Genomic DNA, 26794 nt, shown 5'->3' on the forward strand with positions numbered 1-26794 from the left:
TCCCGTGGGGGCCTCCCGCCCAGGGCCCTGCTCACCTGTGTCCCGTGGGGGCCTCCCGCCCAGGGTCCTGCTCGCCTGTGTCCCGTGGGGGCCTCCCGCCCAGGGCCCTGCTCGCCTGTGTCCCGTGGGGGCCTCCCGCCCAGGGCCCTGCTCACCTGTGTCCCGTGGGGGCCTCCCGCCCAGGGCCCTGCTCATCTGCAGGGCCCGAGGGGGTCCCAGGCTAGTTTCTCTCCTCCCTGCCCCTACCCTGGCGGCAGAGCCAGGAGTTTTCCCGGCACGGCTGGCCGGGCAGTGAGTCAGCGAGACTCGCTCCGGGGAACGTGTGGGCCGCGGGGCTGTGTCCACTTCCGCCCAGGTTCCTGCTCCCGAGCCCTGTGAGCTTGGCTTCTGAGCACCTGCTGAGCCCGGGGGAGCTCACCGTGGCGTCGGTCGGGCTGGGTTTGAGGCTGCCCTCGCCCTGTTTGGGGGCCTTGGTTTTCTGTCCGTTCCGTGGGGGCAGAGAGGGAGGTGTTTCTCGGCATCTTCCCGCGCGTCTGTCGGGGTGCAGATGCCGGGGCTGGGAGCTGCTGGGACTCCTGTTGACCGAGGCTCCCCCAGAGCTGCCGTTCATGGGGAGTCGGTGTGGGGGCTGCCGTGCCTCTGGGCCCTGCTCTGCTCCATGGTGGCCGGGCCCCAGCCTGCTGACGGGCTTGGTGACCGCCTGGGGCCTCTCCTCCCACGCCCTCTGCCACAGAGGCCTGGTGGACAGTTCTGGTGTGCACCGCTCATCACGGCCCCTTGTTCTGATGCCAGCTGCCTGGGGTGCTGGGGGCACTGACCCACGTCCAGGAGTCTTGAGGGGCTGGACTTGACCCTGAGGGTGGGCTTCAGTGGGCACCTCTGCGAGTTGCATGTGGCATCACCCCCATATTACAGAAGGGGACACTGAGGAACAGAGAGGCGTGGAGGGTGCTGGGCGTGAGCTGAAGCCGCCCCGACGCCGCTGCCTGTGCTCAGCCCGCTGCCGGAGACGTTGGGAAAGCTGCAGCCCACGGGCTGGAATGTGATGGGATGAGGGCTGCGCCTGGCTGGGCCTCCCTGCCTGCCGCTGTGCCGTGGGCTGGCTGCAGTGGGCGTGGCTGGTGGAGGCTCATTCTTCCTGGTAGCACGGGTCACCGAGGCTGGGGCCATACCCTTGACCTCCCCTGGGATGAGGGTCTCAGTGGAAGCCTCTGCCTCTGGCGAGGGTGGGGAGGAGGCAGAGGGAACGAACTTGGGGCTGATGGCAAGGGTCCCGCCTCCCCCAGGACCAAGTCTGGGCTGCCCCTCCCCCTGGGCTGCTGGACTCCCTGGAATGTCCCCTGGGCCCCTGGTGACAAATCTCTTTCACCATCTTTTGACCCATGCAATGAATTGCTTCTGGATCGATGGTGGCTTTGCCCTCCCAGCAGCCCCCCCGCCCCTGCAGCCTCTGATGGTGAAGCCCCCTCCTATTCAGGAGCCTGGGGCCAGCCGGAAGGGTCTGCCTCCTGGCTGCAGATCCGGGCGGGGCCGATGCTGAACCCACCGACGGAGTCCCCGGGGCAGCCGTAGAGTAGAGTGGGTGTTGGGTGTGACCCTCAGCTCTGGGACCTCCGGGAGGTTCTGGCCTCATTGCCCCACCTGTACAAGGGGCGTAGGTGGTTGCACAAAGCGAGTACCTTTGTGCCGGGCAGCAAAGCCCACGACCAGGGCTGGACAACCAGCTGGACAGGCAGATGGCCTCTGTCCCCCGCTGCTGTGGGCCCCCGGGCCTGGCCTGTACTCCCTGGCCTGGCTGGGAGCCAGGGCTGCTGCCTCCCCCTTCCTCCTGGCTCTCCCCTGCACCCAGAGCGAGGAGGTGGTGGGCCTTGCGGGTGCTGGGGGGCAAAGGGGGCCCCGGCGCAGCCTCCCCGCTGCTCACAGGCGGTGTGACCATGGGCAGGGGGCCACACCTCTTGACGCCTCAGGTCTGCATCCATGACACGGGGTCTGGACGGTGCCGCCTTGCAGGCTGTGAAGGTGGCACACAGCCTGGCGTGGCCCAAGGGTGGGGGAGGGGCACACTGCTGCTCCCAGTCAGAGCAGGATGCGGCGGTCCTCGCCCTGCTCCTTGTCTGCCCCTTTGGGCCCAGTGGGCGGTGGGCTTCTCCCTGCATTGTGCCCCAGATCAAGGTGGCCAGACAGGCTGGGTGGGGGCTGGGGGCTGCTCCCCACCCTGGGATGGGTCCTGTGACCCTTCCCCCATTCTAGCCTAGGACCTAGCCCGGGTCCTGTCTGCTGATGTCCAGGCTGTGGCCCCCGCCTTGACCTGCCCCACTGTCGTGGGGAGGTCCCGCTGCCCTCCTGCAGTGGCTGCCATGGTGCTCTGGGTGGGGGGTGGACTCTGGACCCGGGACCTCCTGAGGCTGCCTGGCTGGGGCTCCTGGGAGAGGCTGAGGGGCGGTCGCCTGCTATCCCAGGGGCTTCTCTGGCAGGGCTCGGAAGTCGGCCTGTGTCTGCTCCGGCTTCCACCGGGACGGGGCCGGGCTGACCGTGGCCAGGCGGAGGCCCCTGTTCCCTAGGTGTGGGAGGGTGCCCCTGCCTAGCGCTGGTGCCCCAAGTCCCTGGGATGACTTCTGGTTTGGCTACACCCCCTGCCGTCCACCCTGCTCACCCTGGGGAGGGAAGAGGGAGCTGTTGGCTCTGGTTTGAATCCCGGCTCCTTCACTTCCGAGCCGTGCGAGCTCAGGTCGTGGCTTCCGCTCTCTGGTCCAGGAAGCAGGGGTGGCCCCGCCAGGTGGTGGCGGGGACTCATCAGGGTCGCACGTACAGGCAGCATGCAGGCACTGAAGGCTGTTCCCCTCCTCCCCTGCAGCTCTCCCCGCCCCCACCCTGTCCTCCATCTGCCACCATCCACAGCCTTCCTGCCAGGGCTGGGGCCAGAGCCTCCCCTGGCCAGCTTCCTGTCTCCGCTCCAATTCGGTGGCCCAGGCCCTCCTCGGCCTGGCTGATCCTGAGAAGGGTCTCACTAAAACCCCGGCAGCAGGGCCTGCGTGCCCGGCCCCGGGTGTCCCTGACCCCTCCTCCAGGAGGGCCCTGGGTTCTCCCGCATCTCACAGCCGTCCCCTGCTGGCTCCCCTTCCCCTTCTAGCCGGTTGTGGGATGTTCCTACCGAGTCCCCGAAACGGGAATCCTCAGGCCTGCTGGGAGATGCCCGGTGTTGCGCCCCTGCAGCTCGTGGCCTTGCTGGCGCTGGGCGGGGTGGGGTCTGATCGCCCACGGCTCTTCTAGGTCGCGGATGGGGGCTTCCTGATGCTCACTGGGGGCCGGTGTTGTGGGCCTGGCTCTCCCTGAGCCCGTGCCAGGGCAGGGTGCAGGTGGCCAGCCGCCGAGGCTTCCGGGAGCCGTGCCCAGACCCTCCCTGTCTCCAGCTGCCCGCAGGGGCCTGTCTCTGGAGCTGCCGCAGATGGCAGGACCGAGTGCCAAGCCTGGGGGCACTGGAGTGAAAAAAAAGCTTAACAAAGGAAGGGGGCGGGAAAGCGGCACCTGGCTTGTTCCCGAGAGCTGCCCGCAGCTGCCCCGCGAGCCTCCTGGGCCGTGACAGGGGCTTTGGGGCGGCATGTGGCACTGGGCGCAGGGGTCGGGGCGCTCAGGCGTGGCAGTGGCGATGACCGGCAGCAATTGAGCACCAGCTGTGTGCATTCCTGGAGGCTAGTGCTGTGCCGCTCCCGAGGTAGCGATGAGGGAGCAGCTCAGTGGGGTGCAGCGACGCGTCCTGGTTGGCACGGTGAGGCCGAGGCAGGGGGCGCTTATGAGGGCAGCCCCAGCTCCCTGGCCTCCGACCCCTGGGCTCTGGGGTGGAGAGGAGCTCCTCCGGGGTCTACTCGAGACAGAGACCACGGTGAGCAACGCCCGTTTTCCAACGGGGAGACTGAGCTCAGAGAGGCCGTGACCTTGCCCGTGGCAGAGCTGGGAGTCTGGCGCTGGCTCAGGCTGCTCCCTCCACTGTTGGTTTTCACTTGGCGTTTCGGGCAGAAGTTCAGCCAATGAAGAACATGGGAACACAGGGTGCGGCCTGCCGAGCAGTCACAGCGGGTGGGAGTGGGGCCTGTCGCGGCCTCCCCGACCTGCACACCCTGACCTGGGGGAGTCGTCCTGCTATTGTTAGCCTCTGGGGGCCTCTGGACACGGCAGGCTGTCTGCGGTCCCCGTGGTCATTCTGTCACCTTGAGTGGAGCGCCTGACTCCGCCCCTGGGTCCTACATTTGCTGTTCGGGCCCTCCCCCTCCTGCCGCGCGGGCCCCATGCTTTGTTGGTCCGCACACCTGTTCACGGACAGTTGCGTCCGGTTTTTCTGAGGGTGTGAATAAAGCTTTGGTGAGCATCCTGCCCAGGTCTTTGTGTGGACGCCTTTGCCCTGGAGCGGAGTGGCCGGGTCCCCGGGGGAAGAAGTCACCCAGCAGGGGCCAGCGCTGTGGGCGCAGCGGGCAAAGCCACTGCCTGTGGGAGATGTTCGTGTCCCAGCTCCACTTCTGATCCAGCCCCCTGGGAAAGCAACAGAGGGTGGCCCAAGTGCCTGGGCCCCTGCCACCCATGTGGGAGACCCAGAAGAAGCGCCTGGCATCAGCTTGGCCCAGGCCATTGCAGCCACGTGGGGAGTGAACCAGCGGATGGGAGATCTCTTTCTTTCTCTGTCTCTCTCTCTGTAAATCTTTGAAATAAATAAAACTTCAAAGAAAAAAAAAAAGTCACCACCTGTGTCCCAGCTGGGTTCGCCATTTGGTGTCCCTCTGGCAATGAGTGGCGGCTCCAGTCGCTCCTCTTTCCCGTCAGCACTTGGCGCTGTCCGTCATTTTTAAAAAAACAATTTATTTGACAGGCAAAATGAGAGACACAGAGAGGTCTTCTGTCTGCTGGTTCACCCCACAGATGGCCACAATGGCTGGAGCTGGGCCAGGCTGAGCCAGGAGCCTGGAGCTTCTTCCAGGTCTCCCACGCGGGTGCAGGGACCCAAGCACTTGGGCCATCTTCCACTGCTTTCCCAGGCCATAGCAGAGAGCTGGATCAGAAGTGGAGCAGCCAGGACTCAAACCTGCGTTCTGACACCGTGGACAGCGGGCCGAGCTGTCACTGCCTCAGTGACGCGTACGCCGAGTTGCTTGCCCCCTTTATGTCAGTCGGCTCTTACCTTTGTCACTGTGCAGTTTCAGCTGAGTATGGCGACTCACACATGTTGGAATGAGGACGGGAGACCCCCCCATCCTTCACTGGCTTGCTTGTGGGGTCCTCTAGGCAGTTAGGGGGTGGGTTTCCCAGTGGCCGTGGGTCCCCGTGACCACCCCACAGCCTGCAGCGGGAATCCTGGCTCCGTCATTTCCTGGCCACGGGCCCTTGGCGTGACAGTTGGATTCTCTGTGCCTCAGTCTCCCTGTCTGATGGGTCACAGGGCTGGGTCTGTGTCCCGCGGGTTGGGCTGTGACACCTGCACCCTGGGCTGGAGTGCTGCTCTGAGTCCCGCTCCCCTGCTTCCTCCCTGCTGATGTGCCCTGGGAGGCAGGAGGATGGCCCAAGTCCAGTGCCCCAGGCGGGCTCCTGCTGGGAATCCGAGGAGTCCCTGGCCCTCACCCCGGGAGTGAGCCAGCGGATGGAAGACCTCTCTCTGTCTGTCACTCTGTCTTTCAAGTAAATAAATCAGTCTTTCGGGAGCGAGGGTAGCAGTACGTACCCCTCAGGCTTGCCCGGCAGACTCGGCCTGGCGTGTTCGGTGCGTGGGGCCCCGGGCCCGCAGCCGGCATCGTCTGCACCTGCGCACAGAGCCTGCACACGGTCGCTGCCCGCATAGTAAGGCGACCCTGTGTATTGTCTCCTGCAGGCCTCCTGCGTCCATGGGGACACGGCCGTGCTGCCGGCAGCTTCCGGTAGGTGCAGGTCGGTGCCGGGGGGATTTCTGGTGGGAAGTGACTCAGCAGTGCCTGTGGGTGGGGGAGGGGGACTCTGGCTTTTCAGAGCCTCCCAGGGCTGGGGGCAGCGGGGAGTTTGTGGGCGTCTCTGGGTTGCAGATGTCGGCGTGGTGGGTGGGCTTCTCTCTCGGCCCTGGGGCCCACACTGCTGCTGTGCAGTTTGGGTGGTGGGTGCTGAGAGATGCCCTCAGGCTGGACTCCTTTCCCTGCCCGCTGTGCACACTTCCTGGTGGACGGCAGCCTGGTTCCTGACCTGGCACAGGACACCTGGTGGCGGGTGGGGCCTCCCTAGCCACTGTTTTCCCTGCATCTTTGATCCCGTGAACTGCGTCCCCCAGTGGGCCCATTCTACAGATGTGAAAACCGAGGCACAAGTTGGTGTCTTGAGCCGAGTGTCTCAGCTGGAAGCTAAGAGCCCTGTTTGGCACCTCCTTGGGAAGCTGGCCGGTTCTGCCTAGCACACCCATTTTACAGCCGGGCAGCCTGAGGCTGGCGGGCCTGGCGGGTCTGTGCGATGCCTCGTTTTCGTGCCTCGTGTGTTTAGTGGCTGGGGGTCTCCCCAGAGAGCAGGGTGTGGGTGTTGGGGAAAGGGAGTCAGCGCAGACGTGGGCATCAGCCGGGCTGGTCCGTGGGGCTCTGATGTGTGTTCTCACTTGGAGGGGGCCATGCGTCCTGGGCCTGAGCGTGGCACCCTCGGCCACTTCTCAGCTGTGAGCAGGGCCCGTGGTCACATCCCGCCGTGGGCTCACATGAAGGTGAGTTGAGGCAGGCCCAGGTACACAGCAGGCGCCGTGTGGGTGTCGGCCCACATTTCCGTGTTTTTGCATTTTTTTTTTAACCAGCTGAGGGGGACCTGAACCCATGGCCCCTGTCCTTGTGTCTGTCCCCAGAGTCGTGGGGCTGACCTGGGCCTGATGTGAGGAGTTGGGCTGCTGGGGATGGGGAGGGGGGCACCCTGGGTGTGGGGGCGAGCGCCGGGCCCCTTCCAGCTCCATGTGGCTAGTGTGGCGTGGTTTGTCCCCCACGAGCGGGAGCCCTGGGCGCCTGCACTTCCGGTGACTTCTGTGGGTGTCAGCCAGGCCAGGCCTCCCAGAGGGTCCCAGGAGTAGCCAGCAGAGCCCCTGACCTTTGACCTCAGCATCTGGGGTGGGGCCCAGCACCGTGTGTTCTGCAGGTGGGGACTGGCTGTGTCCTGGGTGTGACGGGGCGGGGGTCAGTTTGTGTGACCCCATTCTGCAGAGGGGCTCGCTGAGGTCACAGCCCCAGGGGGCATGGTGCGAGTTCTGGTCCTTGACCCCGACACCCACCTGGCCTGACTCTCTGGGGAGCTCTCCCGAGGCGGTTCTGCCTGTGCCTCAGTTTCGTTGTCTGTGAGATGGGTGCCTGGCCGTTCAGTGGGACTCTCCCAGGAGCCCACTGCACGCCAGGCCCCGTTGTGGGTGCGGTGGGCAGAGCGCCCATCCCCCACAGGCAGACTTCCCCGAGACTGAGGAGGGGGCTTGTGGGAATCGGGGGGTTGAGGGGTGACCAGGCCCTGGGTAGGATTCTGTTGTCACTGAGGTTTCCGAGGGGGGGGCCTCTTCCCTTTGTCCTGAGCCTTTGGGGTTCCCTGGAGGTCATTTGCTTCTCCGAGCCTGGCCCTGCTGCAGCCCTAGGGTCCGAGGGCTGGGGAGGCCTGGGCCACCCTGAGTGGGGCTGGTGTGGTCCCCCAGGTGAGCCGCCAGCCCAGGGGAGGCGAGGGGAGGCGGTAGGCCCAGCTGGCAGTCCCTCCCCCTCCCTGCTCCTCTGTGACCCCCTCTGGGTCTAATGGGGACGGCTGAGTTATCTGCTTGTCAGCCTGGTGACCTCCCGAGGACGATAAAAGGGCTTTTTGTCTGCGAGCACTTAGCTTCCTCCCTGGGCCGATCCATCACGGCCAGGCGGCAGAGGGAGGCAGCAGCCGTGGGGCGGGCCCTGCGCCCGTCTGGGGAGTGGCGGGGTCGTGGCGGCAGTGCGGAGCTCCTGGCCGGTGGCTCCTTGTGCCCCCCCCCAACCTGTGATGCCGCCAGGACGGGTGTGGGCTGAGCGTTGCCTTGCTACCCACATACACACCCCGCCCCCAAACGGGACGTCCCCAGGGCACAAGGGGGGGACAGGGCAGTGCTTGGAGGTCCCCCAAGGGGGGCTGGGGGGGCCCTGGGCCAGGTGTAGATTCCCACTGGCAGTGGGGGCTGCCTGGCAGAATTCACCCTGGACTTGACCCTTGGAGCTTTCTTCAGCTGGGGAATGGGGCGCTTGTAAATCAGGGTAACAGATGGGAGGTGGGGGCGGCTGGGGAGGAGGGTCAGGGCCACCTGCAACAGACAAGTGACTCTGGGGGCAGGGCGCAGTGTCACACCGCTGGTGCCTATGGGTGCCCTGGGCTTCCTGGGGTGGGCAGAGAGCACAGGGTCCCCCCTCCCCCCGGGGGGTTCTCCCGTTCCTTCCTGGTCCAGGATGCTTGGCCCTGGCCAGTGCCCCCCCTCCTTCCTCCTTTCCCCCTCCCCTCGCCTCCTCCCTTCCTCCCCACAGGCCACCCTCAAATGACAGCAATTAATGGTGCCTGTGGCGGCTGGCGAGGGGAGGAGGCTGGCGGGGAGCCTGGGTCTGCCTGTGGCCGCCTGGCTCATCGGCTGGGGACACCCCTCCCACACTGTCGCCCGCCCTCCCCATCAGTCACAGAGCATGGCCATGGGCTCCGGGGCCACCTCGGTTTTCTGTTATCACTGTGTCTCTGCTGCGGAAGTGGGTGGGCTCTGGGCGGGGAGTGGCCGGGGGACGCCAGGGGTCTCCACCTGGGTTGACCGCTCAGGTCACTGTGCAGTCCCCAGGCCAGCTCCTCCCAGCAGACCCCCGTCTTTTGTCTGTGTCTTCCTGGGAGGAACCCAGCATCAGGCCCTCTCCTGGACAGCAGGCATCAGTTAAATGCCCCCAGCCGGAGGCTGCCGTGGGTGTGCCGGGCCTAGTGCCTGCCCGTATGTCCCTTTCCAGCAATAGCGATGAGGCCCCCGCTGGAGTCGGGGCTGCAGGTAGCGTGGCTCAGCCTAGGGTGGGTGTGACCTGGCTGGGGGGCGGGGTTTGACCCAGACCGGCCTTGGCCTGAGCTCAGAGGTCAGGGCCCTGGGGAAGCTCCGGGCGGCTGACACGTGAGGAATCGGAGCTGGTGGTGCCGAGGTAGCGTGTGTATTTCTCTGGTTCCTGTAAAAATCAGCCGCCTTCTTGCGAGGTAGGAGGTACAGTTTTTAAAGCATCAGTTCCATGATTTTTTTTTTCTTTTGAAAAAGATCTATTTATTTATTTGAGAGTCAGAGTTACACAGAGAGGAGAGGCAGAGAGAGAGAGAGAGAGAGAGGTCTTCCATCTGCTGGGTCACTCCCCAGTTGGCCGCAATGGCTGGAGCTGTGCCGGTCTGAAGCCAGGAGCTTCTTCTGGTCTCCCACACCAGTGCAGGGGCCCAAGCACTTGGGCCATCTTCCACTGCTTTCCCAGGCCATAGCAGAGAGCTGGATCAGAAGTGGAGTAGCCGGGACTTGAACTGGCGCCCATATGGGCTGCCGGCTTTTTAAGATTTATTTATTTATTTGAAACTCAGAGTTAGAGAGATCTTCCATCTGCTGGTTCACTCTCCAGTGGCCAGGGCTGGGCCAGGCCGAAGCCAGGCGCTCCATCCGGGTTTCCCACGTGGCCAAAGCCGTCTTCCGCTGCTTTCCCAGGTGCACTAGCAGGGAGCTGGATTGGAAGTGGAGCAGCTGAGACTCGAACCTGCGCCCGTGTGGGATGTGGGCACTGCAGGCAATGGCTCAGGTGACCCTGGCCGCCAGCTCCGTGAGCTTTGACCAAGATGACCTTTTCCATGACACCGAGCAGCATGGGCATGTAGTGTTTCTGTCGTCCCGAAAGTTCCTCCAGGCCCCACCCCTCCCCACCAGGAGTACACAGCCATCTGCTGCCGGTCACAGATGTTCTAGAAGCCCGTAATACTGAGTCCCAGTGTACACGCGCCTGTGTGCCGTGTAGTGTTCCCGCGAGTCCCCGCTCCTCGCTGGGAGTCGTGCCCATGTGGAAGCCTCGTGGTTTCTGGCTGCGTGGACAGAGCTGCTCTGGACATGGCAGTGCGAGCCGGCTGAGGGGCTGCTTTGCTGCTGGGCGCGTGGTTACCGTGGGATTTAAGTTTCCTCCGGCGCCGCGTGAGCGCACAGGTGCCCCCGCTCTGCAGGGCTTGTGTTGTGGGTGTTCCGCCGTTCGCCGTGTGTCCATGCGTTTGGTGTCTGTTCAGTTGTTGGAATCTGCTGGCCGGGGGAACTCACCACGCGGCTGCCTGCGGTGCCAGCTCTGCCTGCTCCTACCGCCTTTTCTGGGGAGAAGCGAGGATTTCCAGGGCAGCTGTGGGTGGTGGCCTTCACGTGCCCATTTGACAGATGAGCAAACCAAGGCTGTGGACGAGAACTGAAACCGCCCTGTGAGTTGCATGCTCTCTCCTCCATGGGGCCAGGAGCTCCTGGCTCTGAGGGCTGTGTGGCTGTGTGGCTGGCCCAGGGGGTCTGCCCGCACTGGTGGCTGGGCAGGGCATGCGTCCCCCACCCCTCGTGGAGAGCCTCTGCCTCCCCGCCAGCCCTGTCCCTGGCTTGGGCACTGCTGAGGGACTCTGGGACCCTGTCAGGGGTCCCCCTTGCTCCACCCTCGCTGTCCAGGCTCAGTCTGGGGGCACGGCAGGAGCAGGCCCTCGGGCAGCCCAGGAGTGGGGGTGGGGACAGAAGGGGCCCCCCTCCTGCCTTGCCCCAGGGGTGTCGGCTAAGATGGCTTTTCGGGGAAGGAGGCCCCTAAATTAAATAAGCAATCCCGTAAATAAATAAGTAATGAAGTTAGCGGGGTGCCTAATTACATCAGATTCCTAATTATGGATGGATGCCTGCCCGATCATTGCCCTTGTTTGCAGTCTCCGCTCCGCCACGTGTCTCCTGTGCGCGTAGCAGTCCCTGGCCTGCTGGCGGCAGGAGGTGCCTCTGGTGGGGCCAGGGTGGGGTCCCCGCGGGGCCGGGCGCCGCGCCGCACCCCAGGGATCCAGACGGACTTGGCTTGGGTACCGCAGTCGGTTTATAAACCTTGGCTTTTGGCTTTTCAGTTTTTGTTTGTTTATTTTCATTTTATTTGGGCGGCAGAGAGACAGAAACAGATGAATCTTGTTCTGCTGGTTCTCTCCCCCAAGTGCCAGCGACAGCCAGGGCTGGGCCAGGCCCGAGCCAGGAGCTCCATCCGGGTCTCCCACGTGGGTACTGGGGCCGGCACCTGCTGCCTCCCAGAATGAACGTTCGCAGGGGGTTGGATCACAGGAGGCGCTGGGGGACGTGGATGTCCCAAAGGTGACTTGGCTGCTGTGACAGAGCCTGCCCCTCCTGCTTGGAATTTGGGTGACAACGCCAGTGGCAGCCGCGAGAAGAGCGGGGTTTGCCCAGAGTCGCCCTCTGCGTGTGAGTTTTGCATCCTGAGGAGCTGGTGGGCAGCCAGGGCTGGTGCCCCACCCCGGGCCGGTGCCCCCCCGGGGCCAGTGCCCGCTGTCTCCCCAGCCTCAGCCTCCAGCTTACTGTGTGGGCAGGGCACCGTGTGTAGAGTGTGTGTGAGGGTGCTGGGTGCTGTATGTGTCATGTGTTTGTATGTGTGTGTGTGTGTGTACCGGGTGCTCTGTGTATCCTGTGTGTGTGTGCCGGGTGCTGTGTGTATCTGTGTATGTGCTGGGTGCTGTGTGTATCGTATTGTGTGTGTGTGTGTGTGTGTGTGTGTGGTGGGCTCCTTGGCTCGGGGGCTGGCTCAGGATGGCCCCTGCTGTGAGAGTCTGCAGTGCCCCGGGGTCTGGCCGCTGCCTTGATGGCCATAAACCCCCAGAAGCCGTCGGGAACCGAGCAGTGTGGCTGTGTGCCGCCTGGGGACCGGGCTGCGCCGTCGGCTGGGACGCGGGCTATCCTCCACAGCTCCCCAACAAGGCTACGCCGTCGGCTGGGACACGGGCTCTCCTCCACGGCTCCCCTCTCCCCCTGGGGACCGGGCCATGCCGTAGGCTGGGACGCCGGCTCTCCTCCATGGCTCCCCTCTCCCTGGGGACCGGGCCGCGCCATCGGCTGGGACGCAGGCTCTCCTCCATGGCTCCCCCTCCCCCTGGGGACCGGGGCCGTCAGCTGGGACGCCGGCTCTCCTCCACGGCTCCCTCTCCCCCTGGGGACCGGGCTGCGCCGTCGGCTGGGACGCGGGCTCTCCTCCACGGCTCCCCTCTCCCTGGGGACCTGGCCATGCCGTCAGCTGGGACGCCGGCTCTTCTCCACGGCTCCCCTCTCCCCCTGGGGACCGGGCCGTGCCATCGGCTGGGACGCCGGCTCTTCTCCACGGCTCCCCTCTCCCCCTGGGGACCGGGCCACGCCATCGGCTGGGACACCGGCTCTCCTCCACGGCTCCCCTCTCCCCCTGGGGACCGGGCTGCGCCGTCGGCTGGGACGCGGGCTCTCCTCCACGGCTCCCCTCTCCCTGGGGACCTGGCCATGCCGTCAGCTGGGACGCCGGCTCTTCTCCACGGCTCCCCTCTCCCCCTGGGGACCGGGCCACGCCATCGGCTGGGACACCGGCTCTCCTCCACGGCTCCCCTCTCCCCCTGGGGACCGGGCTGCGCCGTCGGCTGGGACGCGGGCTCTCCTCCACGGCTCCCCTCTCCCCCTGGGGACCGGGCCACGCCATCGGCTGGGACACCGGCTCTCCTCCACGGCTCCCCTCTCCCCCTGGGGACCGGGCTGCGCCGTCGGCTGGGACACCGGCTCTCCTCCACGGCTCCCCTCTCCCCCTGGGGACCGGGCCGCGCCGTCGGCTGGGACGTGGGCTCTCCTCCATGGCTCCCCTCTCCTCCTGGGGACTGGGCCGCACCGTCGGCTGGGACACCGGCTCTCCTCCATGGCTCCCCTCTCCTCCTGGGGACTGGGCCGCACCGTCGGCTGGGACACCGGCTCTCCTCCACGGCTCCCCTCTCCCCCTGGGGACCGGGCCGCGCCGTCAGCTGGGACGTGGGCTCTCCTCCATGGCTCCGCTCTCCTCCTGGGGACCGGGCCGCGCCGTCGGCTGGGACGTGGGCTCTCCTCCACGGCTCCCCTCTCCCCCTGGGGACCGGGCCGCGCCGTCGGCTGGGACGTGGGCTCTCCTCCACGGCTCCCCTCTCCCCCTGGGGACCGGGCCGCGCCGTCGGCTGGGACGTGGGCTCTCCTCCATGGCTCCCCTCTCCTCCTGGGGACCGGGCCGCACCGTCGGCTGGGACGCCGGCTCTCCTCCACGGCTCCCCTCTCCCCCTGGGGACCGGGCCGCGCCGTCGGCTGGGACGTGGGCTCTCCTCCACGGCTCCCCTCTTCCCCTGGGGGCTGGGCCGCGCCGTCGGCTGGGACGTGGGCTCTCCTCCACGGCTCCCCTCTCCCCCTGGGGACCGGGCCGCGCCGTCGGCTGGGACGTGGGCTCTCCTCCACGGCTCCCCTCTCCCCCTGGGGACCGGGCCGCGCCGTCGGCTGGGACGTGGGCTCTCCTCCACGGCTCCCCTCTCCCCCTGGGGACCGGGCCGCGCCGTCGGCTGGGACGTGGGCTCTCCTCCACGGCTCCCCTCTCCCCCTGGGGACCGGGCCGCGCCGTCGGCTGGGACGTGGGCTCTCCTCCACGGCTCCCCTCTCCCCCTGGGGACCGGGCCGCGCCGTCGGCTGGGACACCGGCTCTCCTCCACGGCTCCCCTCTCCCCCTGGGGACCGGGCCGCGCCGTCGGCTGGGACGTGGGCTCTCCTCCACGGCTCCCCTCTCCCCCTGGGGACCGGGCCGCACCGTCGGCTGGGACGCCGGCTCTTCTCCACGGCTCCCCTCTCCCCCTGGGGACCGGGCCGCGCCGTCGGCTGGGACGTGGGCTCTCCTCCACGGCTCCCCTCTCCCCCTGGGGACCGGGCCGCGCCGTCGGCTGGGACGTGGGCTCTCCTCCACGGCTCCCCTCTCCCCCTGGGGACCGGGCCGCGCCGTCGGCTGGGACGTGGGCTCTCCTCCACGGCTCCCCTCTCCCCCTGGGGACCGGGCCGCGCCGTCGGCTGGGACGTGGGCTCTCCTCCACGGCTCCCCTCTCCCCCTGGGGACCGGGCCGCGCCGTCGGCTGGGACGTGGGCTCTCCTCCATGGCTCCCCTCTCCTCCTGGGGACTGGGCCGCACCGTCGGCTGGGACACCGGCTCTTCTCCACGGCTCCTCTCTCTGGGTGGCGCTGCTTTGCTTCCTCTTCAGGCAGCTACGTCCCACCGCTCTGATGATGACAGCTGGGCCCATTTTCCAGATGGGAACCTGGAGGCCCAGGATGGTGATGGGCCTGGGCTCTATCTGGCTGTCGGCGCCTGGTTGGGAACCGAGGCCACTGCGGCCCTGGTGTTGGGGGCTGCCTCTCCTGATGGGGAAGTGCGGGGGCCACGTGTACCCTGGGCTGGCCTTGCTGGGCCCCTGCCAGGCCTGGTGACCAGCCCAGCTGTCTGTCTCTCAGGTGGGGAGCAGCTGTGCCCACATGCAGTAGGAGCTGGGGTGGGGGACGCAGGAGGGGGCCGAGGGGCAGCATTGTCCCCACATCGTCCCTGCAAACTCCGACTCCCAGCCGGAGCCCCACCCGTTCCTCCTGGGTGCCCCTGGGTCCCCTGTGTAGGGACAGTGGGGACTGCCCTCGGATGCAGGCAAGGACACCCTTCCCTTTCTAGGGTGCGCTCATGTACCCAGCACCCCGTGAGGCCTGTCTCGGGGGTCCTGGCAGGGCCTGAGGTGTGGGGGGTGGGGTGCTCTCCCTGTCCCTCACTGCAGCCTGCAGGAGTGAGGGGAGTTGAGGACAGGCCCACCTGAAGGGTGGCATGTCCCTGGTTGTCCTGGGGGGTGGAGCAATCCCGGAGGACCGCCTGGAAGAGGTAGAGTAAGCACGTGTAGTAATAGCAAACCTGGCCTGGAGGGTTGAATGATGCACGTCGAGTGTGTCACGCAGGCCGGGTCCCGGTAGGTACTGAGCTTACTGCCCCGGCTGACCCCCGTGAGCCTCCCCGCGCCGAGCGGCCTCGGTGCTGGGAGCTGTTGGCGTTGCTAACGTGAGCTCTGTTTCTTTTCTTTCTTTTTTTTTTTTAAGTTCCTACACTTATTTATTTTAAGACTGAGTTATTTGAAAGGCAGAGTGACAGAGAGAGATCTTCCGCCTACTGGTTCACCCCCCAAGTGGCCGGGATGGTTGGGGCTGGGCCAGACTGAAGCCAGGAGCTTCGTCCGCGTCTCCCACATGGGTGCCGGGGCCCAAGCACTTGGGCTGACCTCCACTGCTTTCCCAGTGCATCAGCAGGGAGCTGGATTGGAAGTGGGGCAGCCGGGACTCGAACCGGTGCTCACATGGGGTGCCAGTGTCGCAGGCACTGGCCCTGTGCGCCCTCGTTTCTGATGGCCCCTAGCAGCTGTTCCTGCGAGGCTGGGTCAGCCACACTCGGAGGGACTTGAGGCTGTCTGGGGAGGGGAGTCCACCATGGTGCAGAGAAGCTTGTGTGGCCGGCAGGGTCTTCCCGTGACCCCGCCCCTGCTGCTCCCAGCAGCCCTGGGACGCAGGCGCTCCTCCTCCCAGGCCTGTGCTGTGGTCGGGGAGCCGAGGGCCCACAGAGGTTGAGACCTGTTTAAGGCTGTGCAGCTGGCCACTGGTGGGTCTGGGCTTTGAACCCCGGAGCCCGCGCCGATAGCACCTGCCGCGGACAATGGGGACGGCACGGGCGGCCCTCCCCAGGCCCCCTGGCCGTGCCAGGCCCTGCCGCAGCCAGCCGAGATCTCTTGGCAGGGCCGTGCCAGCCGTGGGCCGGGCTCCGTGTGCCACGTAGGGCCCAGGCGTGCAGCAGCTGCCCGGGGCTGGCTGCATGGGAGAGCCGCTTCCTGCCTCCGTGCAGCCTGCAGAGCCCGCGGCCTGCTGGGGAGCGAACAGCAGACACAGGGCCTGGCCGTGGGTGCAGACAAAAGCAGAAACCCACTCCTGCTAGCCAGGGCGGTGCCTGCCTGCGGACTGGCACAGGTGGTGAGGTTGGAGGGGCGGGGGGGCACGCGGGGTTTGGGGCTCGTCGTCGGTGGGGGAATTGAGCGCGGAATCTGAGGGGCTGGCAGTGGGACGGTGAGAGGCAGCCAGCTCTGAGACAGGAAGAGGAAGGCGTTCCAGATCTGGGGTAGCAGGTGCAAAGGCCCCGCAGCTGTGCGCTCTCAGGAACGTGGGGGAGGCCGGCCCGGCCCACGAGGGGCCTCTCTGGATCCCAGGCCTTGGGGCTGGGCCCTTCCGGTTTTATGGTTCTGCTTCTGCCTTTTGTTCTGGTACTGGGTGGTTCACTATGGTTACGGGCTCGGCCCTTGGGGTCACGGCCGTGGAAAGCCGTTAGTTGTCTGTGCTTCTGATCTGTGTCCAGAGGAAGGTGTTGGGTCCCAAGCAGGGGGTGAGGGTTGGGGCAGCATCCAGGTGGTTTGGAATGGGTGTCCTGGGACATTGGTGTTTGAGCCTAGACCCAAGGGTGGTTAGTTCGGGGCAGATGTGCCCGAGACGTACTCCCCTGGGTTGAATCACACGGGGAGTGGGTGGATGGAGGCACGGTGCGGGGCAGAAGGAGTTCAGGTATGGCTGGATCCAGGAGCTGAATTGGTGCACTGGGGAGCTGCTTCTGTGTGGCCTTGTTCTTGGGCATGTTCCTACCAGCGTCAGCTGAGCCCCAGTGAGACCTTGCACCCCAGTTTTGTTTTCTTTCCTTTTTTTTTAAAAGATAAATTATTTATTTGAAAGGCAGAGTTACACTGGGAAGGAGAGAGAGAGGGAAGTCTTCCATCCACTGGTTCACTCCCCAATTGGTCGCAGTGGTTGGTGCTGAGCCGATCCAAAGCCAGGAGCCAGGAGCTTCTTCTGGGTCTCCCACGTGGGTGCAGGGGCCCAAGGACCTGGGCCATCTTCTACTGCTTTCCCAGGTGCATTAATAGGGAGCTGGATGGGAAGTGGAGCAGCCGGGACTTGAACTGGCGCCCATATGGGATGCCAGCACTGCAGGCCAGGGCTTTAACCCACGGCACCACACGCCAGCCCCCAGCCCGGTTTGCTTCTTTGCCACAGCCGAGGGAGGTGGCCAGTGTGGGAGCGAGGGGGTGTCTCAGACACGGGGAGGGAGGGAGGGAGTGAATCAGAGGCAGGCGAGAGGGAGGCGGGATTGTGGGTGACTGGCATGGCAGGTATGCCGGTCGTTGGCCAAGAGAAACTGTAAGTCTGGATTTTATAAGAAATGCCCCAATTTTGAGAAAAACATTATGTGGGCCAGAAAGCTTCCTGGTCGGCCGCAGCTGGCTGTCACCATTTTGTGGCCTCTGTTCTTAGCTGTGACTTTGATCTGAGTCTTTCGCCTGTGGTCTGGGCAGATCGTCTCACGGAATGCGCCGGGAGGCCCAGGTCGTGGGACGCGGTGTCTGGAGTCGCCGTTTCCGAAGGCTGGGGCCTGGGGCTGCAGCAGTCCCCCAGGAAGGAGGGAGCTCCCTGTCTCGGGGGGTGGGGGGTGGGCTGGCCTGCGCTGAGACAGTGACGCCCGGTGGTCAGCGACTCGGAGCCGGGGCGTCGTGCTCTGTGGGCTCGGAGACCGGCTCTGCCACCTCCCGCGTCACAGCGCCCACCAGGTTGTTGGAGGCATCACAGACTGCCCCCGCCCCGTGCCTCCGTCCAGCCTGAGCGAGCAGGTGCTGGGTGGTCTTCCCTGCCAGAGGCCCTGTGACCGGCTGGCTGGCCCCCCGCCCCAGGCCCTCGGCCCCACCCTCGCCGCCCGTTGTAGGTGCCCCTGGCACCCTGGCCAGGCGTGGCTTCCCAGGCCCTCGGCCCCACCCTCGCTGCCCGTTGCTGGTGCCCCTGGCACCCTGGCCAGCCAGGTGTGCTGCAGTTGGAAGCCAGTCTTGGTGAGCAGTTAGCTCTGCCAGCTGCCAGCTCCCAGCGGCCCCTTTGAGATGCAAACGGCCACCAGAGGAGGCATCTGCCGCCGGGGGTCCAGGGCTCGTTTGACACGTTTGTGCCTTTGGGTCTGGCGGTGTCGCCTCTGGGGGCAGAGCCGGGCCTGTGTTCTGGCCTCCCCTGTCACAGCGCCGTTCCTGCAGGTGGCCTCGGGCCTCCCTGCCGCTTCCCTCGGGAGGGGGTGGGGCGCTTGGGGCTGTCTTTGGCTGGTTCGGGCCGGCAGGGGGTATCTGTACCCGCGCTGTCATCACTTGGTGGGGGGGCTCCCGGCCGGGGCCCCTGTAATGGACGTTTTGGGTGCTGGACGCAGTCTGGGTTGTGGCAGGGGTGCTCACTGCTCAGAGGTCTTTGCCCGGGTACTAAGGGGAGGATCACAGACGCCCACAGGCCAGGGCTGGCGCCAGGAGGGAGGTGGCCTCCCCTTGAGCCTGGTGGGGGAGCACGGCCCTGTGGACCCCGGTTTCTGACTGTGGCTTCCATGCGAGCTGCCCTGAGCACCCCATTCCTGCTGATTTGTCCCAGCTGCCATGGGGACCTGGGATCCCCTGGGGACCTTACATTAACCGCACGGCAAGGGTGAAGTTTGTTCTTATCTCGCTCATGGCCGTAGTTCCAGTGCCCAGCGCGAACAGTAGGGGCTTAAACGTTGCTGACGACACCAGGCCGGGATGGGGGGTCAGGGCTCTTACCGGCTGGGGGGTGGCTGGACAGTGCATCTCACGTGACCACTGTGCTTTAGTTCATGTCCAGGTGAAACCCATACCACGGGAACCGGACCGTTTTCAAGTGAGTCCTTGAGCCCTGAGAGCATCCCTCAAGCTGCACATCCACGCCCACGCCCACACCTGTGCTCACCACCCCACAGGCAGCCCCGCCCACACTGTCCTCATGACCCACAGGCAGCCCCGCCCACACTGTCCTCACCACCCCAGGGCAGCCCCGCCCACACTGTCCTCACCACCCCAGGGCAGCCCCGCCCACACTGTCCTCACCATCCCAGGGCAGCCCCGCCCACACTGTCCTCACCATCCCAGGGCAGCCCCGCCCACACTGTCCTCACCACCCCACGGGCAGCCCCGTCCCCGCATCGTCCAGCCCACCTGTGAGCCCAGCTCCCGGCTGCACCTGCGCCCTGTGCCCCTGCACCGCTGCTTGCACTCAGCCCAGCGGTGCCTTCTCGGCATCCGCGTGGCGCCGTGGACCGGGACGTCCTTCCCTCCTGTGGCGCAAGCACACGTGTGTCAGGCAAACCAGCGCACAGGAGATGGGGAAACTGAGGCTGCTCAGGTCCCGAGCACTGGGGCCCAGGGCGGGGTGGCAGGGGGCGGAGACGCTTCCGATGCTGTCTCTTCCTTCCCCTCGGCCCTCCCCTCCTGCTGGTGCTGGGCGCCGAGCAGTGGCCGCGGCTGTGTGCCCACAGCTGTCCTTTGGAGGTCTCGTTCTGAGGACCCCGAGGGGGGCGGTGGCAGGTGCGCCCCTGTTGGAGGGCTGAGGAGACTCACCCTGGAGAGGCGAGGTGGGGGGCAGGCCGTGACTGCTCAGCCCAAGGGTCCCCCTTGCTGCCACCTCTTCGCCCACGTGCTCCTGCCCTGTGGCCCCCACCAAGTCGGCCCTTCCCCTGACCCCGAGCCGTGCTCAGCAGACAGGCCCTGGGCGGGGCGAGTTGGGAGATCTGTGGCATGGGGCTCCTTGGCATGGGGGAGCGCTGGTCTCTGGCGGCGGCTCGGTGGGCGGGGGATTTTCCGGGGCCGGACAGATGACAGCAAACTTCACTTGTTTGGAACCTGAGCTCTAGATTTGGTGAGGAGGTGCTGCCGGGGCCGTTCCGGTTTTCGGTTAGTTGTTTCTGTCGGTCTGCCGCCCAGCGTCTCGGGGGGGCAGCCTGGAACCTGCCCGAGACTTGAGGTCACTGTGGAGGGCGTTGGGGTGCGATTGTCTGGCTTGTGGCAGGAGCTGGGCGCAGGTTTGTGTCCAGAACAATTACAGGACAACAGGAGCCCGTGGGTCCTGCCCCAGCTGCTCCACACTGCTTCTTGGTGCTGTTTTCCAGGTTTCATAGCCTCCTGGTGGTTACGGCGAGAGCCAGCGGGCGGGAAGCCGGTGCCCAGATCTGAGCTAAAAACACACTGGCTCTCAGTCACCCGGTTCGTTCTGTCCGTGCCTCGACTTCCCCACTGTGAATGGAGGCTTCTGAGGGCAGCACGCCCATGTGGAGGCAGCACTCCAGGGGCTGTTGTCCTCACGAGGGCTGGAGGAGTGAGCTGCCCTGGGTGGTGAGGTGCCCTGCTCTCCTGGTGGCCACTTGGGGCCCTGGCCAGACCGGCAGCCACAGACCCTTGTCACCTACAGATCTGATCTTGCTCCCAAAGCCCTTCTGTGGCTGCTGGCTGACTGCACCACGTGACCTGGGTTCAGGACCCAGCACAGCCGCTTCCTAGCCTGCAACCTTGGACGAGGCGCTTGCCCTCTCTGGGCCTGCACTGTGGCTGCACCTGCGCCTATCAGGTGGGAACAGCAGGTTCCACAGGTGAGGAGCTCGGCCCAGCACGGGCGCCTGGTGGGCCCTGAGTGGGGCCGCCTTCACTCCTGCAGTCGCCCCTGCCCACAGCCCTCGGAGCCTGCTAACTCCCCCACCCCCCCTTCTCACCCCATTACCCGTCACTCGGGCCTGCCGGCCTCTGCTCGGCTCCCGGCACCAGGCCTGCAGTTTGGCGTTTGCTGAGCCCGTTCCCAGGGGTTTCCCCTGCGTCTGCACCCTTGGCAACGTGTGAGACCCCACCTCCTGGCGGCCTGCCCCAGCCCTCTTCCCCTGCCCAGAGCCCTGCCTCTGCCTCTCGGACGGACGGGAAGTTGACCTGGGAGAAGCTGAGCCTTGGCTGAGTCACACGGCGAGGCGCAGCAGAGCCGAGGGCCAGACTCCTGCTGGCCACCGGGCCATCTGCTTGGGCCGGTGCGTGTGTGCGTGCGTGGTTCTTAGGCCTGTCCCCGTGATGACCCCAGCCCAGGGTGCCACGTTTCCTTTCCCACAGGTGAAAGGGACGGATGAGTTTTCGAGGCAAAGCCTGCCCCTCGGGCCCTCTGACCCCGGGCCTGGCCAGGCCCGTGTGCTCTGGCGCCCGGCGTGGGTCGGGGGGACGTCCAACTGGGAGGAAATGGGTTAAAGGCGGAGACGCGGGGCTGCAGCTCGCTCCGCCTGCCAGCGAGCAGACTGGGGAGGTTTTTCGAGCCGAGCTATAAAAAGGCCCCACAGTGTTTGAGCTCCCGAGTGTCGGCTGGAAGCCCGCCAGGGTTACCATGGCGATGAGGAATTATTACTTACTGCCAAGGCTCGTACTTCTGGCTTCCAAACAAGAGGAGTGGACTTATGTAATTCCCTGTGTTTATGGGCCCGGAGTGGCAGGAGGCGAGAGCCTGTCGCTGGAGGCCGCCGTCTCGCTCGCCGCCCCGCGTGGGGTCTGGTGCCCCGGCAGCTTGTCCCCGGTGGGCCCCGGCCTGCCCCAGTTTTGGGGGACGTCGCGCCGGAAGCCTGGGGAGCCCGGCCTGGCTGCTGGGCCGCTGGCCCCCGGCAGGGCCTCCTCCGCCGGGGTGGGAGCCCGAAGTCTCGCGGGAAGGCGGAGCGGCCGCTCTGCGGGGCCGTCCCTCGGCCCGTGTCCGTCCTGGAGGAAGGATGGGCTCGCCGTCGGCCGCGGGGTGTCTGCTGGGAGCCCGTGGCGTGGCCGGTGCGTGCCGAGGCCGTCTCCCGGCCTCTTCCTGTCCTCTCTGTGGGAGACTTCCCGCAAGTTGTGCGGAGCTGGCCTGAGCGGGAGGCTGCGCGTGTGCTTGGTAAGGGAAGGCGCCGGGCTCGCTGTGGCCTGGGGTGGGGGTGGGCGCCACAGGGGCCGTGGCTCCCAGACGCGGGTGGGGGGTGTTGCCGGGCGCCCCTGGCGTCACCTGGCTGGAGCCCTGGGCCCGCCGTTGGCCTTGGTGGCCCTGGGCCAGGGCTGGGGGCTGCGGGGATGCTGGCTAGGCGGCGGGGGCAGCGGGACGCGGGTCAGGCTGTGCTCGCGGGACAATGGGCCCATCTTTGCAGACGCTCGGAGTTGCTGCAGTCACGGGAAGAGCTCAGAGGCCCTGGCTGGGGCCGGACTCCGGAGCCGGCCCTCTGGGGGAGTGGACGTCCCAGGGACGCCGTGCCCCTCTGCTTGGAGCCCGTGCACAGCCCGGTGTCTTGTCCTAGAGTGTGCTGAGCTGCAGGGCCCTGGGGCCCAGGAGTTTGTTCTCGGGACTGGGTGCGGGAGGGCGTGGGCTCGAGGCCTGGGGATGTGGGGGTGGGCTCCGGCCCGAGAGCCAGGTGCAGGCGGCTCCCCACCGAGGTCGGTGCTTGGCTGGGCGCCCAGGGCTGGTCTGAGATCAGGGCCACCGGCCCAGGCTTGCCCGGGACTTGGCAGCGAGGAGCCGGGATAAATGCTGGAAAGTTGGAAGGGCTTCCCAGGCTCACAAGGGGCCTTCAGTTGCGAGCGAGCTGAGGGCACGAGGGAGCCGTTTGTCCCGAGCCGAGCGCGCTGGGAAGCGGGTGTCGTGTCGGGGGCACCTCTGAGCCCAGGCCCCGGGCGCTGCGTTCCAGGTGGCGTCCTGGCTCCGTCCCTTTCTCTGCTGTGTGGCCCTGGGCGCCTCTTCTCCGGGAGCCTCAGTTTCCCCAAATGGGGTGAAGTTGCAGGGGGAGGGGCCGTCACGAGAAGGAGCTGTAGCTTTGTAGCTGCCTCTGGGCAGACCACCTGGGTTTACACCTGGGTCGGATGCCCTTGCACGAGGCCCTTCACGTCCCTCAGCCTCAGTTTTCCCATCTGACAAGTGGACGTGCTCGCTGGGCATGCTGGCTTGGCGGGTGTGTGGTCAGTGTTAGCTGGTGCTGCAGCTGTGGCTCAACAGTGAGGAGGAGGAAGATGCTGCCCTGCCCCACCCCCAGAAGCCTGAATTGGGGTGGGAGGGGCTTGTGGAGGTTCTGGTCCCTTAGGGCTAGGGTTTAGTGGCCAAACCGAGGTCCTAGTCCTGGCTGGGCCCCATGCGGCCAGGCATCGTGTGAGTCCTGGATCTTGGCCTCAGTTCCTTGTGCGTATGGCTCAGGGGTGGTGCACAGTGTAGACGGCAGGTGTGTGTCAGGGCGCCGGGGTGTGTGTGTGTGCCCAGTGTAGACGGCAGGTGTGTGTCAGGGCGCTGGGGGTGTGTGTGTGTGCGCAGTGTAGACGGCAGGTGTGTGTCAGGGCGCCGGGGGGGTGCGCAGCTCCCCATTGTAGACGGCAGGTGTGTGTCAGGGCGCCGGGGGGGTGCGCAGCTCCCCAGTGTAGACGGCAGGTGTGTGTCAGGGCGCTGGGGGGGAGCGTGCGCAGTGTAGACGGCAGGTGTGTGTCAGGGCGCCGGGGGGGTGTGCAGCTCCCCAGTGTAGATGGCAGGTGTGTGTCAGGGCGCCGGGGGGGGGGTGCGCATCTCCCCAGTGTAGACGGCAGGTGTGTGTCAGGGCGCCGGGGGGGGGTGCGCATCTCCCCAGTGTAGACGGCAGGTGTGTGTCAGGGTGCCGGGGGTGTGTGTGCGCAGCTCCCCAGTGTAGATGGCAGGTGTGTGTCAGGGCGCCGGGGTGGTGGTGGTGCACAGCTCCCCAGTGTAGACGGCAGGTGTGTGTCAGGGTGCCGGGAGGGTGCCAGGGGACCCTGCGTGCTTCTGTGTGCAGCTCCCCCAGTGTAGACGGCAGGTGTGTGTCAGGGCGCCAGGGGGGTATGTGCCAGGGGACCCTGCGTGCTGCTGTGTGCAGCTCCCCCAGTGTAGACGGCAGGTGTGTGTCAGGGCACCGGGGGCGGGGTGTGCGCAGCTCCCCAGTGTAGACAGCAGGTGTGTGTCAGGGCGCCGGGGGGGGTGCCAGGGGACCCTGCGTGCTGCTGTGTGCAGCTCCCCCAGTGTAGATGGCGGGTGTGTGTCAGGGCGCTGGGGGGGGGGTGCACAGCTCCCCCAGTGTAGACGGCAGATGTGTGTCAGGGTGCCGGGGGGGTGTGCAGCTCCCCAGTGTAGATGGCAGGTGTGTGTCAGGGTGCCGGGGGGTGCCGGGGGCCCTTGGCACTGCTATGTGCAGCTCCCCAGTGTAGACGGCAGGTGTGTGTCAGGGCACCGGGGGGAGGCGGTGCCGGGGGACCCTGCGTGCTGCTGTGTGCAGCTCCCCCACTGTAGACGGCAGGTGTGTGTCAGGGCGCCGGGGGACCCTGCGTGCTTCTGTGTGCAGCTCCCCCAGTATAGACAGCAGGTGTGTGTCAGGGCGCCGGGGGGGGGGTGTGTGTGCCAGGGGACCCTCGGCACTGCTGTGTGCAGCTCCCCCAGTGTAGACGGCGGGTGTGTGTCAGGGCGCTGGGGGGGGTGCCAGGGGACCCTGCGTGCTTCTGTGTGCAGCTCCCCATGTGTAGACGGCAGGTGTGTGTCAGGGCGCTGGGGGAGGTGCTGGGGGGCCCTCGGTGCTGCTGTGCGCAGCTCCCCAGCGTAGACGGCAGGTGTGTGTCAGGGCACTGGTGGGGGGTACTGGAGGGCCCTCGGCGCTGCTGTGTGCAGCTCCCCAGTGTAGATGGCAGGTGTGTGTCAGGGCATGGGGGTGCTGGGGGCCCTTGGCGCTGCTGTGCGCAGCTCCCCAGTGTAGACGGCAGGTGTGTGTCAGGGCATGGGGGTGCCGGGGGGCCCTCGGCGCTGCTGTGTGCAGCTCCCCAGTGTAGACGGCAGGTGTGTGTCAGGGCATGGGGGTGCTGGGGGCCCTCGGCGCTGCTGTGTGCAGCTCCCCAGTGTAGACGGCAGGTGTGTGTCAGGGCATGGGGGTTCTGGGGGCCCTCGGCGCTGCTGTGCGCAGCTCCCCAGTGTAGACGGCAGGCGGGCTTTAGGTCTGAGTTCACCCCGGTCTCCTGCCATTTCTCTTCTTCCCTGCAGAGAGTTCCGCTTTACAGGAGCCCACAGCCAGGGAGGGGAGGGGAGGGGCCTCAGGCTCTGTCTTCAGCTGGGCCTGGGTCCTCAGAGCTCCCCCAAGGGGGCTCTGCTGTCCCGTCTCCTGCTGGCCCTGGGCCAGGAGTCGCGACTCTGCCCGGTGTGTCCTGGGGGCGGAGGGGGGAGGGGCCGCGGGCTTGCCCGGTGTGGCAGCTGTCCTGTGAGTGTAAGTGACACCGGATGCCGGGCCTCTGGCTGGCTTGGGGCCTCCCCTCTTGGGCGAGCAGGAGCCAGAGGGGACTTCCCCGGGTGTCCAGGCTCCCACGCCAGCTGCATGCTATCCGATGGGCCTCCCCAGGGACCTTGGGAGAGGCCCCGGCGCTGTGACCCCATGTGCGTCTGCTCGGGTCAGCCGTGGAGCTGCCTTGCGGCCCTTGCCCTGCCCCTAGCGTGGTGCTGGTGACAGACCTACGGTGGGGCGCGGGGGTTCAGGCTGAGTCCCTGCAATGAGCAGCCCTGTGTGGACTGGAGGGGTGACAGAGCGTGTGGAACGGGCGGGCACTCATGTGGCGAGGTGTGGAACACTCATGGCGAGGTGGACCTGAGAGCTCCGCTGTATGGCAGAGCACGTGGTCACGTGTGCACTCACGTGGCAGAGTGGACTCGAGGGCTCTGTCGCATGTCAGAGCATGTGGAACCCATGTGCACTCATGGGAACACGTGTGCACTCACGCGGCCCGGTGGACCCGAGGGCTCTGCTGTGGTGGCACTGGCGTGGCTGTGGTCCCCAGTGAGTGGGACCTGCCACTGGCCCATGGTATCCTGGGGTCTCCCCACTGCGCGTCGGTCTGCAGGGGCCACACCCAGGTTGCAACTGGTGGCTCTGGGCCTCCAGGCCTCTGCTCCCTTACCTGGAATGGCGTGCCGTCCCGCAGCTCCTCAGGCGCTCGGGGAGCCTGCAGAGCCATGAAGATGGCGCCTGCGTGGGCCTGGTGCCTGTGGGTTTGCCGCGGCCACCGCCAGTGTGCCTGTGCCGGTTTGCCCCGTGATCCTCCCCGGGAAGGGAGGGTGCTGGGTGGTCCCACTCTCAGATGAGGAAGCTGAGGTCCGGGAGCTGGGCTCAGGGAGGTCCCCCACTCGCCTGGAGCTGCAGGTGCCGCCTCCTCCCTGCCCCACATGTGGGCCGGGCTGGGGCGGGGATGGGGCCTGGGCACGTGGCCTGGGTGCGCCCACCCAGAGCCGCCAACCTCTCTTCCTCAGAGTCTTGGGTAGCCAGGTTGGGCTCTGGGACATCCAGGGAAGTCCCAGTTCAGCCTCTGTGACTGCCCCCCGCCACGCCCACCCCTCCCTTTCCTCTCGGCGTGTTCTCTGGCTGTGCCGGTGGTGAGGGTGGTGAGCCGGTGGTGAGCAGGCCCCCGGGGTGCAGGAGCTCTCCCTGCTGTGGGCCGTGTCACCCCAGCACGCGAGCTCCAGGGATGGGTTTCTGTCCGGCCAAGGTGATGGGGGGATGGGGGGCTCAGGTGGCCTGGGGCTGGACGTGGGCTCAGGTGGCCCGGGAGGTCCAGGCAGGGCTTGCTTCACACCTGGGGGCCATGGGGATTCCTGAGCAAATCGGGCGGCCAGGTGGTCCCGCCCAGAGCTGTTCCTGGGGAGTTCTGTCACCACAGGGGAGTGGTCGGTGGAGATGCACGTGTGAGTGTGGGTGCACGTGTGTGGGGGTATGTGTTGTGTGCACGCCTGTGTGCGTGTGTGCACATGGCTGTGTGTTGTGTGTATGCATGTGTGTGCCTTTGTGGGGAGGGGGCTGTCGGCTGCTGCTTAGGGTCTCAGGTTTGGGCTTTGCCGAGGGAGCCTGCGGGGGCCGGTGCACCCTCGGGAGCCTCTTTGCTCCTTGTCTCGGGG

At 66.5% G+C, this 26794-nt stretch overlaps 1 protein-coding gene across 18 annotated transcripts in view; it reads left to right on the plus strand.

Moving 5' to 3' along the window:
* The window catches only part of NCOR2 (nuclear receptor corepressor 2), a 163425-nt gene that overhangs the window by 15110 nt on the left and 121521 nt on the right, over positions 1–26794 (plus strand). For 11 of the 18 annotated variants that reach the window (XM_062182214.1, XM_062182221.1, XM_062182223.1 and 8 more), the window contains exon 1: positions 21611–21787. The exons of 1 other annotated variant lie outside the window; for it this stretch is intronic. The gene's annotated coding sequence lies outside the window, so the exon portion shown is untranslated. Of the gene's footprint in view, positions 1–21610; positions 21788–26794 lie in introns of those variants that run through there. 6 more of the 18 variants (XM_062182226.1, XM_062182230.1, XM_062182216.1 and 3 more) reach the window with 1 other exon arrangement.

Source organism: Lepus europaeus, chromosome 23 (genome assembly GCF_033115175.1).
Source record: "Lepus europaeus isolate LE1 chromosome 23, mLepTim1.pri, whole genome shotgun sequence".
Taxonomy (NCBI): domain Eukaryota; kingdom Metazoa; phylum Chordata; class Mammalia; order Lagomorpha; family Leporidae; genus Lepus; species Lepus europaeus.